At 39.0% G+C, this 12,551-nt stretch overlaps 1 pseudogene; it reads right to left on the reverse strand.

Moving 5' to 3' along the window:
* Positions 1–3,859: 3,859 nt before the first annotated feature.
* Positions 3,860–7,029, reverse strand: LOC131256370 (C2 and GRAM domain-containing protein At1g03370-like; annotated as a pseudogene).
* Positions 7,030–12,551: the final 5,522 nt, after the last annotated feature.

Here is a 12,551-nt window from a genome sequence, read left to right on the forward strand (position 1 = left end):
GTTTAGGTTTAGGGATTTGAGTTTAGGTTATAGGTTTAGGTTTAGGTTTTAAGTTTAGGTTTAGGTTTAGGTTAGGGTTTTGGGATTTGAGAATGGGTTCGGGTTTAGGTTATAGGTTTTGGTTTCGGTTTAGGTTATAGGTTTTGGGATTTGAAAATGGGTTCATGTTTAGGTTATAGGTTTTGTTTCAGTTTAGGTTATAGGTTTTGGGATTTGATAATGGGTTCGGGTTTAGGTTATAAGTTATAGGTTTTGATTTTGGTTTAGGTTATAGGTTTTGATTTAGTTTATAGGTTAACGGTTTAGGTTAAGGTTTAGGTTTAGGTTATAGGTTTTTTGGATTTGAGAATGGGTTCGGGTTTAGGCTATAGGTTTTAGTTTTGGTTTAGGTTATAGGTTATAGGTTTAGGTTATAGGTTATAAGATTTGAGAATGTGTTCGAGTTTAGGATATAGGTTTTGGTTTTGGTTTTGATTATATGTTTTGATTTAGGTTATAGGTTTCAGGTTTAGGTTTTAGGTTTTGGTTTTGGTTATGCTTTAGGTTATAGGTTATAGGTCTAGGTTAAGGTTTAGGGAAAGGTAATAGGTTGTAGGTTTAGGTTTTAAGTTTGGGTTTAGGTTTTGATTTATGTTATAGGTTATAGGTTTAGGTTGAGGTTTAGGTTTAGGTTTAGGTTTAGGTTTAGGTTATAGGTTTTGGGATTTGGGAATGAGTTCAGGTTTAGGTTATAGGTTTTGGTTATAGGTTATAGGTTTATGTTAAGGTTTAGGTTTAGGTTATAGGTTTTTGGATTTGAGAATGGGTTCGGGTTTAGGTTATAGGTTTTGGGATTTGAGAATGGGTTCGGGTTTAGGTTATAGGTTTTAGTTTAGGTTTAGGTTATAGGTTTTGGAATTTGAGAATGGGTTCGGGTTTAGGTTATAAGTTTTGGTTTTTGTTTTGGTTTAGGTTATAGGTTTTTGGATTTGAGAATGGGTTATGGTTTAGGTTTAGGAAATCGGGTTCGGATTCGGGATCGGGTTTATGTTTGGGTTTTCAAGTTTAGGTATAGGTTTAAGTTAGAGAGTTAAGATTAGGATTAGGTGTAGGTTTAGGTTTAGAGATTTAAGAATACATTTAGGTTTTAGGTTTAGGTTTAGGTTTTAGGTTTTAGGTTAAGGTTTAGGTTTAGGTTAAGGTTGAGGTTTAGGTTATAGGTTAAGGTTTTAAGTCATAGGTTTTGACTTAGGTTAAGGGTATAGTCCCTGCAAATACAGATATAAACACGGCCATCCGGCGCAAATGGCCAGGCCCTTCCAATGCTATCCATTAAAAATGGACAACTTCATCATGGTCATAATAGCGGTTCCCTCTTTCCAGGGAACCCCGCTCTTCCGAATAGCTCTGACGCACATCCGGGTTTACTCCATTAATTTCGATTAAATACATAAACACGGCCTGTCCAAATGGTCAGGCCCCTCTAATGCTGTCCATAGGAAATTGATAGCTTCATCATGGTCATAACAGCAGTTCCTACCTTCCAAGGACCCCCTCTCATCCGGATAGCTCCGACGCACATCCGGATCTGCTCCATTAATTTCGATCAAATTTAATGAAGCAAATACATAACCACTTGGTCTTAAATACTTACTTTATAAAAGAAAATCTCCCCTGTTTTCTCAAATTTTCCATTTCGATCTTTTTTGGCCCAAATCCATGTCAATGCATGAGAATCATGCATAAACATGGATTTTAAGCAAAATATATGAGGAAAATTACAACATAAATATCATGCACACAATATCATATAATGTATTGTTTGATGAACTACACATGTGCATTCTTGACAAGAGACGTACCAGATGCTTGAATCTAAAATATGCAGCTCCAACCCTCCCACATGCAACATCCACCTGAAAGAATGTGCATAACCGTCATGCTTGAGTAATCAATACAGGAATGTACAAGTAAAACCATAAAATCAGAGATACTCACTGCATTTTTAGGATCTCCTCCATAGTTGACGATTCATTCTAAAGCCCTTCTCCCTCCTCCTTTACCCGGGCTTGGGACCGGCAATGCAAGGAGTTGCATTGGCGGAGTTAAAAAAGGGCTTAGGCTTCATTTGGTTTTCAAAAAAAAAAAATTTCATAAATACTAATGTGATGACTAAATGGAGCCTAAGACTATAAATACGTTCAAATATACAACATTCTAACTCAATGATAGCCTTTAATTGTATATCTGACAACATTCTAACCCAAACTTTAGCACGAATATCAAACCTCTCGTCAAACAGATTGGCTAATCTCCAAGCATAGGATCCATTGTTAAGCCAGCTAATTGCATTAAGCAAATCAGTCATAATTACTAGCCAATTTTCTTTTTTCCTTTTCACTATTCCATAAAATGGGTTTTTACAATGTGTTTCAAGCATCTCAATGAAACACATTACAATCTTCTAAAATGAATACATCTTCCTATCTTCTTGGCATTCCTCTGAGAAACCAAGTATTCTAGCAAGTTTGACAACTTGATCAAAACTTCAGCTTCTATAACGTAGAAATTGCTTAGTTGCATTATTCAACCATAGGAAAATTAGAAAATGAAAATGCTAAAAATACTCATGATAGAATCTGTTCAGGATTGGAAGTAAACCATGATTGGCTGCTACCTATAGGAACCCAGAAGAATGTGGCCATGCAGGTGTAAGGAAGAGACCTGAATTAGTTTAAAGTATTCTAAGTTTCATGATTCCAAGTATGAAAATCAAATTTCCATCAACAAATAGCACTTAGTTCTACAGTAGAAGTTAGGGTGGGGGAAGATGTAGAAAGATGATAGTTCATATTTTACACTATGTTTGGAGGAAAATTTTCTCCTACAAACCAGTTTTCATGAGAACATGTGAGAACCCTTCAAGAACTAATCCCATGTGTACCTTTCATCTGGCTTGGATGAAGGGTCATGTAAAAAATCAGGCTGTTTTGCAACTTATTTGGGCCCCAGTGAAAATCAAAGGCAGGGTGCCATCTCGCTTTGGTTCCCTTTGCTGTGGCTCACCTAAATTTTGAATCAGGCTGATTTTTGGGCCTAGAGGTTTCATGAGGTAACACATCTGATGAATGGGCTAGATGTCATGCACACAATACACGGGATGAGTTCTCACAGAAGTTATTTACAGACTGGTTAATAGGAGATCATTACAAAAGAGTATATTGACAAGTTCAGTTTAATCAAGAGAATATAAAAGGTTTTAAGATGTTTCCTAATAGTCATGACTCATGATGCATGAGTATCCATCAAGTTGCAGTTAAGTTTCACACAAGTCCAACTTGAAAGTAATATATTGCAATTTGGTTCCCTGAGTCCAAGATACTCAGAATGAAGAACCAATCCACCTTGCAATTGGGGTGAGAGTGAGAAGCAAGAACTGCATCAGGCAGGATCCTATTTCCCAATTTTTCTACTCCACATAGCAAGTGGGATAGGAACAACACTGAAAGCTACCTTCTTCATTGTTCCTAACTGATTGGCAAATCTCCAAGCATAGGATCCATTGTTCCTAACTGATATATATACCACATGCATTGATGCATCAAGATCAAAACTTGATAATTTCCTTGTTCACAGAAGCACATAAACAACTTCTATTAAAAGTAGAAAGGATGTGAAACTAGTACCTGTTAGCTATATGGAATGATACAAATGACTGGAAATGGAACTTCAACCTGCCTTCTTCATCCCATGCCTTGGCACCATGCTTGGAATCCAAACCCCTGCCTCAGCGAAGAATAATGATAAGAGATGGACTGCCAACAGATGCTAGAGGTGGAGGGACCACTTGGATATCTTCTATGTCTTCCTAAAGAAAAAGAATTTGGTTTTATGTCCAAACAAGTTTGCATGAAACCCAATTATTCTTGCTGATAGAAAGAGACAGCCCTGCAGAGAAGGAACCAGATGAGCATGATTAAGCATACATGGTATCAATAGGAAGAATGTATGTATGAGTCATTAAAAAGATCCTAGAGATATATGATCCTCAACATTACGCATGTATGGTATCATACGGTTGGTAGTTTGTGCAAGCCGCACCTAATATTTCGTGATCCAAACCATTGCTCTCATGGGCTGCCAGAGTAGATGGACTATTGCTAAAAATCCCCAGATGGAACAATCCTAGCCCGTCTATTGCTGACTTGTAAATAGACTGCTAAGAAGAAAAATATGGACATAGTCCATATCCAATTGAAAGAGATTTTGGGACATGGCCCATTGAAGGACAAGTCCATTGGATCAATGGTTTTAATCACTGAAACATGGGCCTCACTTCTACAAGCTGAAGACCCATGGGTATTAGGCATAACCTTGGATTGTTTTCATTGTTATCGTCATCATTATCATCCGTCCTTTACCATAGTTGCCCACATTCATCAACCCTCCTTTACCGGGGCTGGGGTCTGTTAGTGAGATTGTTACCAGGCAGAGTTTAATCAGTAACATGATCCATAACACAAAAAGATAATAGCACCTGTATAGGAATTTTTCACTTCAAGTGACAAGTCATTGATGAGGAATTCCTCTGGTGGAAGCCCAAATAGCTTCTGGAATGCTGAGTTTGTCTGCGGTGACCGCAAAATTATCTGCAAATATTTTCAAATGTTGATAAAATAAATGAGAAAAACAAGAGTAGAAAAATGAATATGTAGCATGGGTAATAAGAATCCAAAAGCAAGAACAGTCATTCACCTTCTTCCGGACCTCCTCCATCTTTGTTATGTACTCTTTAACAATATCAGTTCCTCTTGTATTGTTCAAAAAGGTTCGTAAGTGTAACTTAGACTAGCATGCCTAAGCTAACTTTCCCTGAAGAGGAATCCATATATCTGCCAGTTCAGGCAAATTAGATTTTACGAAATTGATTTCAGTGTGTTCGAGGGATGTTGCTTCATCGAAGGGCCATCAAAATCAAACACTTCCACATCCATCATAGACGGAGGCTCATCCATTGCATCAAATTCAAATATTTCTGCAAGCACAACAAAATTCGATAATAAAAATCCATACATGAGAAATTGGGATCATGAGTTGGTTGTCTGTTCTACTAGGAACTTTCCAGCAAAAGTGCTGCTGCTACTATCTTCTAGTAGCTAGGACTGCAATGAGCTAGCCTGGCTCTTTAGGATTCCTGGCAGAACTTTATAACTGCAAATTGGACCAAGGCATGATACTTGGGCCCAAGGAATAAACAACCATGCCCATGACAATGTTTAACAACTTTTTCAATTGAAGCCTATTCCAGGTCTGGATGTGATTGGTGATAAAACAGTAAGCCTGAACCTGAATTTCAAGTTTTGATAACAGTCTTTCCTGACCTCGGGCTGAACCACACATTCAATTGTCCCCTTGCCATATCCTAAGTGGCATCACAAATATGCTCAATACATTAACAGTACAAATACAAAATAGAGAAATTACAATAGCTTACCATTCCATTGAGGATCTAGCATTTGGAACTTGATTGAGCTGGTTCTTGTTTTACCATTGCAGGTCAATATCACATATGGGTCTAAAAATCCAGTTGAATCCACAGCTGCTACGTTGGTTCCTTCAATCAAGGCAACAGTTAGCAACCACCCATCCATCTGTGCTTTGACTCCATGATCGCTGCCTAAAATTCAAGATGGCAATGATTCAAGTTATTTACCAGAAAGTATGCAACCACGTAAACTTAAAATTTGTAAGAGAAAAACATGTATATTTTTGTCAATTAGAGATGCTGCTGCGGCTAAGAAAACCAAAATCTTGATGGCCCTGAAAAAGACAAAGAAAGTGGGTACAATTATTAAAAGCAAAAGCATGCTTAAGTTTTTGTGTGTGTGTGTGTGTGTGTGTGTGTGTATTCTGAAACTCATCCAATTTTTAAAGAAAAATGCAGGATTAACATATCTGAAACTTGTCCATTTGTAACAATTCCCCTCAAAATAAACTCTTAGAGCTGGCATTTCAGCCAGGGAAATATATATTTAGGAAGTCAGGTATCAGAATATATGCCTTCATGTGTGAGTATTAATATTGTGGTTGGTATGGTTAAGAAAAATGAATTCATTCCCAATCTTACTTTACATAAACGCTCACAATTAATACTATCATGCACTGATATTAGAGTCAAGAACGCTCATGGTAAGAGGAATTATAGCTCCATAATGCATCAGGTCATGCTTACCATTCTCGTGTGCTCAGTTCATAGAAGTCAGACCCATAGTGTGGAGATCTGGATCCCAGCAGGTTCATCTGACTGGCTCCAGCATAGACAAAGGACAGCCTAAAATCCCCCAGATTGTAAGATCTCAGCCTTCCAAAGCTTGGAAATTCCACCAAATTAATTTTTTTTCAACTCTTAAAGATAAGGATCTTCTCTAATCTCGAAGAGTTATTGGGGTATCACCCATCCATGATAGGGCCCATCAGATAAATTGCCACGGTGACGACCATGGGCTGCACGTGTATGGATAAGGAACAGGAACGTGTATATATCCTGACGCATCATGGCCCTACAATTCCTCCTGCTACACAATACTCCCTTTTAACTAAGTGAAATCAAGCTGATCTATAAGTAAAGGAGTTTACCTCTTTGCATTCTAGCCTGCATAAAGCGAGATATATTCTCTAGGACACGATCACCTTGAAGAACCAAAACCCCACACACAACCACTTCCCCAATTGAGTTTGGCAAGTCTAATCCCTGAACTCGAGCCCTTGGATAGTGCTGGGCATAGCTAGCATGATATGTGTGAAAACATACTATCCCATAAAAACAGCTGAGACTACAGTAAAATTCCCGAAATACCTAATAGCTAGCTTCCAATCGGACTGCCGCACTGTCTGCAGAGAAGCCAATATCTGCTCCTTATCAGTCCCAAGGTCTTTCGAATCAACGAGTTTTACATTCTGAGCTAACAATTTTGCAAACTGCTCGGAGCTATCATTGAGATCCTGTCAGGCCCCACTTTCGATCATGCCTTTCATTATGGTGCTCTATAGAAAATTACAAGATACAGATTTATCATGCAAGATATATATGTTGGGCAAGTGATATTACAGGATATAGAAACAGAGATTTCAATGGCGCATCCAACCGCAATTGATTTCAAAAATAGAGAGAGAGAGAGAGAGAGAGAGAGAGAGAGAGAGAGAGAGAGACTAACCGTTATTTGCCTTCTTACGGCGAAAGGGCATTTTGAAAACGCTAGCGAGAGAGAGAGAGAGGTTGGGAAACAGAGAGCAGGGAATGTGGCCGAGAGACGGGGAGAGGGTGAGGGATAGTGAGAGATCGAGAGATGGCGAGGGAGAGGCTGAGTGCGAGAGAGGCTGAGAGGGTGAGGGAGCTGGGAGATGGAGAGAGGGAGAAACGGGCAGACGCAAAAGCACTCATTTTGAGAGGTACGTGGGTGGGAGAAAATGGCGGAATGAAATTTGGGGAGGGGCACATGACGGACGGCTCATGAGGACCGTGGGCTTTAGGACTGTGGGGCCCACCACGATGTATGTTATTTATCCAATCCGTCCATTAAATTTAAAATATTATTTTAAGGGTTGATGCAAAAATGAGTCAGATTGAAGCAGTAATAAGACCACACAACATACTAACAATAGATATTTAATTTTATGATTTCTTATTGTGTGGTCCACTTAGACCTTTAATCTACATGACGTTTGGCCTAATCCACTAAAATTATATATTAGAATTTATGGATGGATTAGATCAAACATATATATTTCAATGGGTCCCATGGAGCCCCTTAAGCATCATCAATATCTAATACGGCTATGATGAGAGGTAAGCTTTAGGTACGGATCAATTAGGTTTCAACTGCGGACTAAATCCGTAGCAAAATTACTACGGATTAGATCCGCAGCTAAAGGCTTTCAAAGTTCGTGGCCTTTGCTCGATTTTTTGGTAGTGTGTGCATAAATGAGTCACAAATGCATACAATTATCAGGTATTAGAAACAATGAAGAACTAAACTAAGCATAATTAATATTAGATCATTCAGAAAGGATTCAAGTGCCACTAAGTTAAATAAATATCTCAACATAAATTCATAACTATCCATAGACAAATAAATCCGATAATCTAGAATGTCATCGCCTAGGGACCCTGTCCCTTCTACGTGTCAATCCCCAAAATGATCTAGGCTCTAGCCCAATCCCGCAGCCATCCATCATACTAATAAGGTCCACTAAATGCTTAGAAATATGTTTGTTCCTTGTCATTGTTGGCACCGACATCGTCCAGTGCGTCCTGCTCCAGGGTACTTGCATCTATATCGGATTATGGTTGGTGTTTTAGAACACCGTCCCAGAGTGGGAGTGAGTAGCTAACTCAGTGGTACCAAGCAATAGGCCACACAAAATATCATACAAAAAATATATTTAATGAAAAATAAACAGCATAGAATCCTAAATATTGTTGTCAATGCAAATGCATGGCTCAATGATATGATGTATGCCCTTGACTACCAACTCTCCCTCAAACGACAACATTTGACGTTCACAATGACCAACAATCCCTCAAATTGTGACCTTGACTACCTAATCGCCACAATAATAATGCAAATGTCATGAAATATGTTAGCCCAATTGATTAATTATATTTATTCATCCAGTAAATTGGGGAAATCAGAATACCCTTAGTGAAGTTGTTGCCCTAACCCGATCGTGCGTGTTAAGGGTTGTGTTCATATGACTCTCGCGATCCTTAGCCCTATATGGGGTCATCAATCCCAAAAACCATCTCAGATGAAACACAATTAGGACTTAAATGTCCTACTCACAGTCACTATGGGGAGGTCGTCACCCCAGCACAAGCCGACAGCATGGGCACAGTGTCTCATACCACCGTTCCCAGCTCACGAGTCTTTGTGGGCTGTAAATTATAGCTAATAGTGGGCATAATGGTCTTAGGGTATTTCAGGTTCATACAGGCATGATCAGACATGGTTAACATACAAGGATGGTCGACTTAAGAGTCAATATGCCCTGACGGGCTAAACTGTAGTTAATCAACCTGAGAACACTGTCTCGTGTAGTCCAACTACGGCCAACAACTTTTAGTTCAACTATTCAAGCCAGATTACTCGCGGGCAGGTCCAATGAAAGGGGTCACCCAAGTAATTCCAGGTAATCGACCCATCCAATCCATAAGGGTTTATGCAATAATACACAACATGTATTGTCAAATTCAGAGATAGTTCAGCTAGAGAGGCATAAATTAACAATTTAAATACATGGACAACAATAAATCAAGTTTCGCTAACCCATACGGGTCATGTGTATCATGTTCCAACATATACAGCCATTAGGGTAGCCATACACCAATATACAACAACTAGTCTTCCATGAGTTAACATAAATTACATAATTCAGATATAAATCAAGGAATTCAAGCAAGTAGTTCAACAAATCAGTAATGTGACAACATTCCACGCCTTTACTCCTAGCATAATTGACATGTAGCAACAATTCAACCAATAATCAACAATTTATAGTAATTCATGTCATTGTTTAAGCATAGTTAGCACCAAATCAGGAAATCAACAATCAACTAGCATAAATTTGGGGAAAGTTAGATATTTGCACCCTACATGAGCATGTAAATGCACAAGTCACAGATTTGGAGTATTGGGGTCTAGTCCCCTTCCATAATTTCAACAATTTCTAGTCCATTATCCTAATTATGTAGCCCAACTGAAAATTCAGCAACATGCACTAACAATGCACCACACACATTCACTAAACCTATGCTAGGCACGATAATCGGCTGCCTAATGGTAATGGTCCGCACCTATTGTTGATTGGCAGTTGCTAAGATCATCCTAATAGCACTGGGTCCGCAAGCTCGACACGTCGGGGCCCTGCATTGTACGGAGTGGTGGTAAGTTACATGCGTGTAGCCAGAATTTAGGGAGAAATGGTCTGGAGCTCAATCTTACCTTGGATTGAAAGGGGTTTCGTTCCAACGGCAATTGGGTCGGCGCTTTCTGGCAATTGGAAGGTATAGGTGCGAAGATTCCCAAATCCCAAGCACCACAAACCAAAATCACCACCCAATCTCCTCACTCTCACTCACTCACTCTCTCTCTCTCTCTCTCTCTTTGAATTTCTGTAGCTGAAATTTCAGCAAATGAGGGAGAGGGCTGGACTTTTATATATCCAGAATTATATCGGTCGACCATGCTGTTTGGTAATTTCCTCTAATGGCATTGTGGTCCAATTTTTTATCATTGGGGTTGTCCCGATGGCCCCCTGGCCCATCTGATTCATGGAACACATGCCCCATAGCCCGATGAAGGGTTGGGCAAAGTTTAATCATAAACGGATGCAGAGTTTTGCCGTAGCAGTCCGATACGCGATCAATGGTCACCATTCCACGATCAATGGTTAGATTTTGTGGGCAAGGGCAGAGAATTATTTCTAACCTTTAGTGTGAATTTAGAAAAAAATTGACGGCTGAAATGCCCGGATTTGCTGACTCAAGAAATAAGGCCAATTGATTTAAATTTTAGAATTTTCTTCTTTAGGCCTAGTGACTCGCGAGTTTCAAGTGTTGGTTGTACGACATAGTTCACCCATTTCTGGGCATTATCTGTGCCTGACGTCCGCGTGAGATCACAAGCCCAATGAGGCCCTTGGCCTACCAGAGTGTCGAAATTTCTAGTCCTTCCTTGGGCAATACACGGCCTGTGCTCGACGCAGCCACGATTTGATTTAATTGCATCAATGGCTAAATTTGGATTAATTTATCAGTAATAGACCCACACATGTGGTCGAATTATTCAATTTTACGTTGGTTCGCACGTGAGCGCCTCATGACACTGTTACTTTTTAGACGAGGCGTTACAGATGGAAATCAATAAAACCGAACCAAGAGTATAACACGCTCCAAGTCATCCGGTTCCAATTTATTTACGCAAACAGAGTTATGCAGGTTTGCACAGGGAGTTTCTAGAACTTCCTAAGAGGCATATAAAACTTCTGGTTGAGAATAACATACCCCAAGAAAAAAACATGAGAGGGAGAGGAAGAAAGAGGGAAAAATGGGGGAGAGATAGAGAGAGAGAGAGAGAGAGGATCTAGCACGAGGGTAGCATCTAGATCTGTTCGGTTGGAGTGATCCTGGACAGCCGTCTAGCAACAAAGAGAAAGAAAGAAAGAAAGAAAGAAAGAAGAGAATCGAAAAGAAAAGAAAAGAAAGGGAAAGGAAATAAAAGAAAGGAAAAAGATTTGGACTAAGAAGACTTCTAGATCAACAACGTCACTAATAGGAAGATCGAACAACACCAGAGGTGAGGGTTTTATCCTTTAAGCTTACAATGATTTGAGTTGATGAAATTTATTTATTTTTAAGGGGCTTTCTCTCTATTTTACTTTAAATTAATGCTTTAAGATTTATCATGCCTTCTACCTGAATTCTTATTATTTATCTGGCCTTTTTCATGCTTTTGATGTTATGGATTATACTGTCTTTTATGATTACATGTTTTCTGAGGATTATCCTATCAATTGATGTGGTTAATATCCTTACAACTATAGGCTTTGGGTTTTTGACATGATGTCAAGTACCGGTGATTTCTCTGAAGTTATATGAGGCCATAGATACAAGCCTTGCCCTGCCTTATCAATAATTGAGTTAGCGCTTGCCACTCGTCTCTATATTTACGTTGGCCCTTACTTAGCCATAGCTACTCTTCTTTATTGAGTTGACATTGTCACTCTTTTTCTTATTATGTTGGCCTCGTGCTGTCTATCTTTAAAGGCATGGGCATGTGTCTTGTTATTCCAGAACCTCCATGATTCAGTTTATATTCTTCATGATTCAGATTATATTCTTCATGATTCAATTATATTCAACAATTCAGTTTATATTCTCTATAAGTGCAAGTGATATGTTAAGAGGTATCACAACTAGTGAATTGATTATCTTATCATGGATGTAATGCATTACGGGTAAAGGCCCTCTTGGTCAGCACGTAATTCCGTGGGTTGATTGGTGTGGTGCACAATCGATGTATGTAAATCGGCATATATGTTACATTAACTTTTCGAGATTGGATGTCGTAAATAATCGCTCCATGAATATATCGTGTTACGTAAATTCCCAACTGCGTGTTGTATTGCCTTGAGATGTTTGCATAAATCCACATTAGCATTGGCCATACCGGCGAATATCCGTAATTATGGGGTGTAGGTTGAGTCGGATTTTCTATGAATTATATTCCACATTATGACGATCACTACGTATGATGAGCCACACATACTATGCCACATGCATCTCATGTAGGTTGTTTTCTCATATTGATATCTCATGTATTAGTGAAGGATGTGACATATCAGTACCCTTATGTTACTTTTATAAATCCCTTGAATTATTGTTAATCTTAAAGGAAAACCTTCACTATGAGTAGGGCATTGACCCTCTCCCAACCGTATAGATTATGCAGGTGACGTACAGATTGAAGACCTAGAGAACACTCTCCCTATAAAAGAGTATACTGAAAGAATTC

This window comes from Magnolia sinica, chromosome 9 (assembly GCF_029962835.1).
Source record: "Magnolia sinica isolate HGM2019 chromosome 9, MsV1, whole genome shotgun sequence".
Lineage (NCBI taxonomy): Eukaryota > Viridiplantae > Streptophyta > Magnoliopsida > Magnoliales > Magnoliaceae > Magnolia > Magnolia sinica.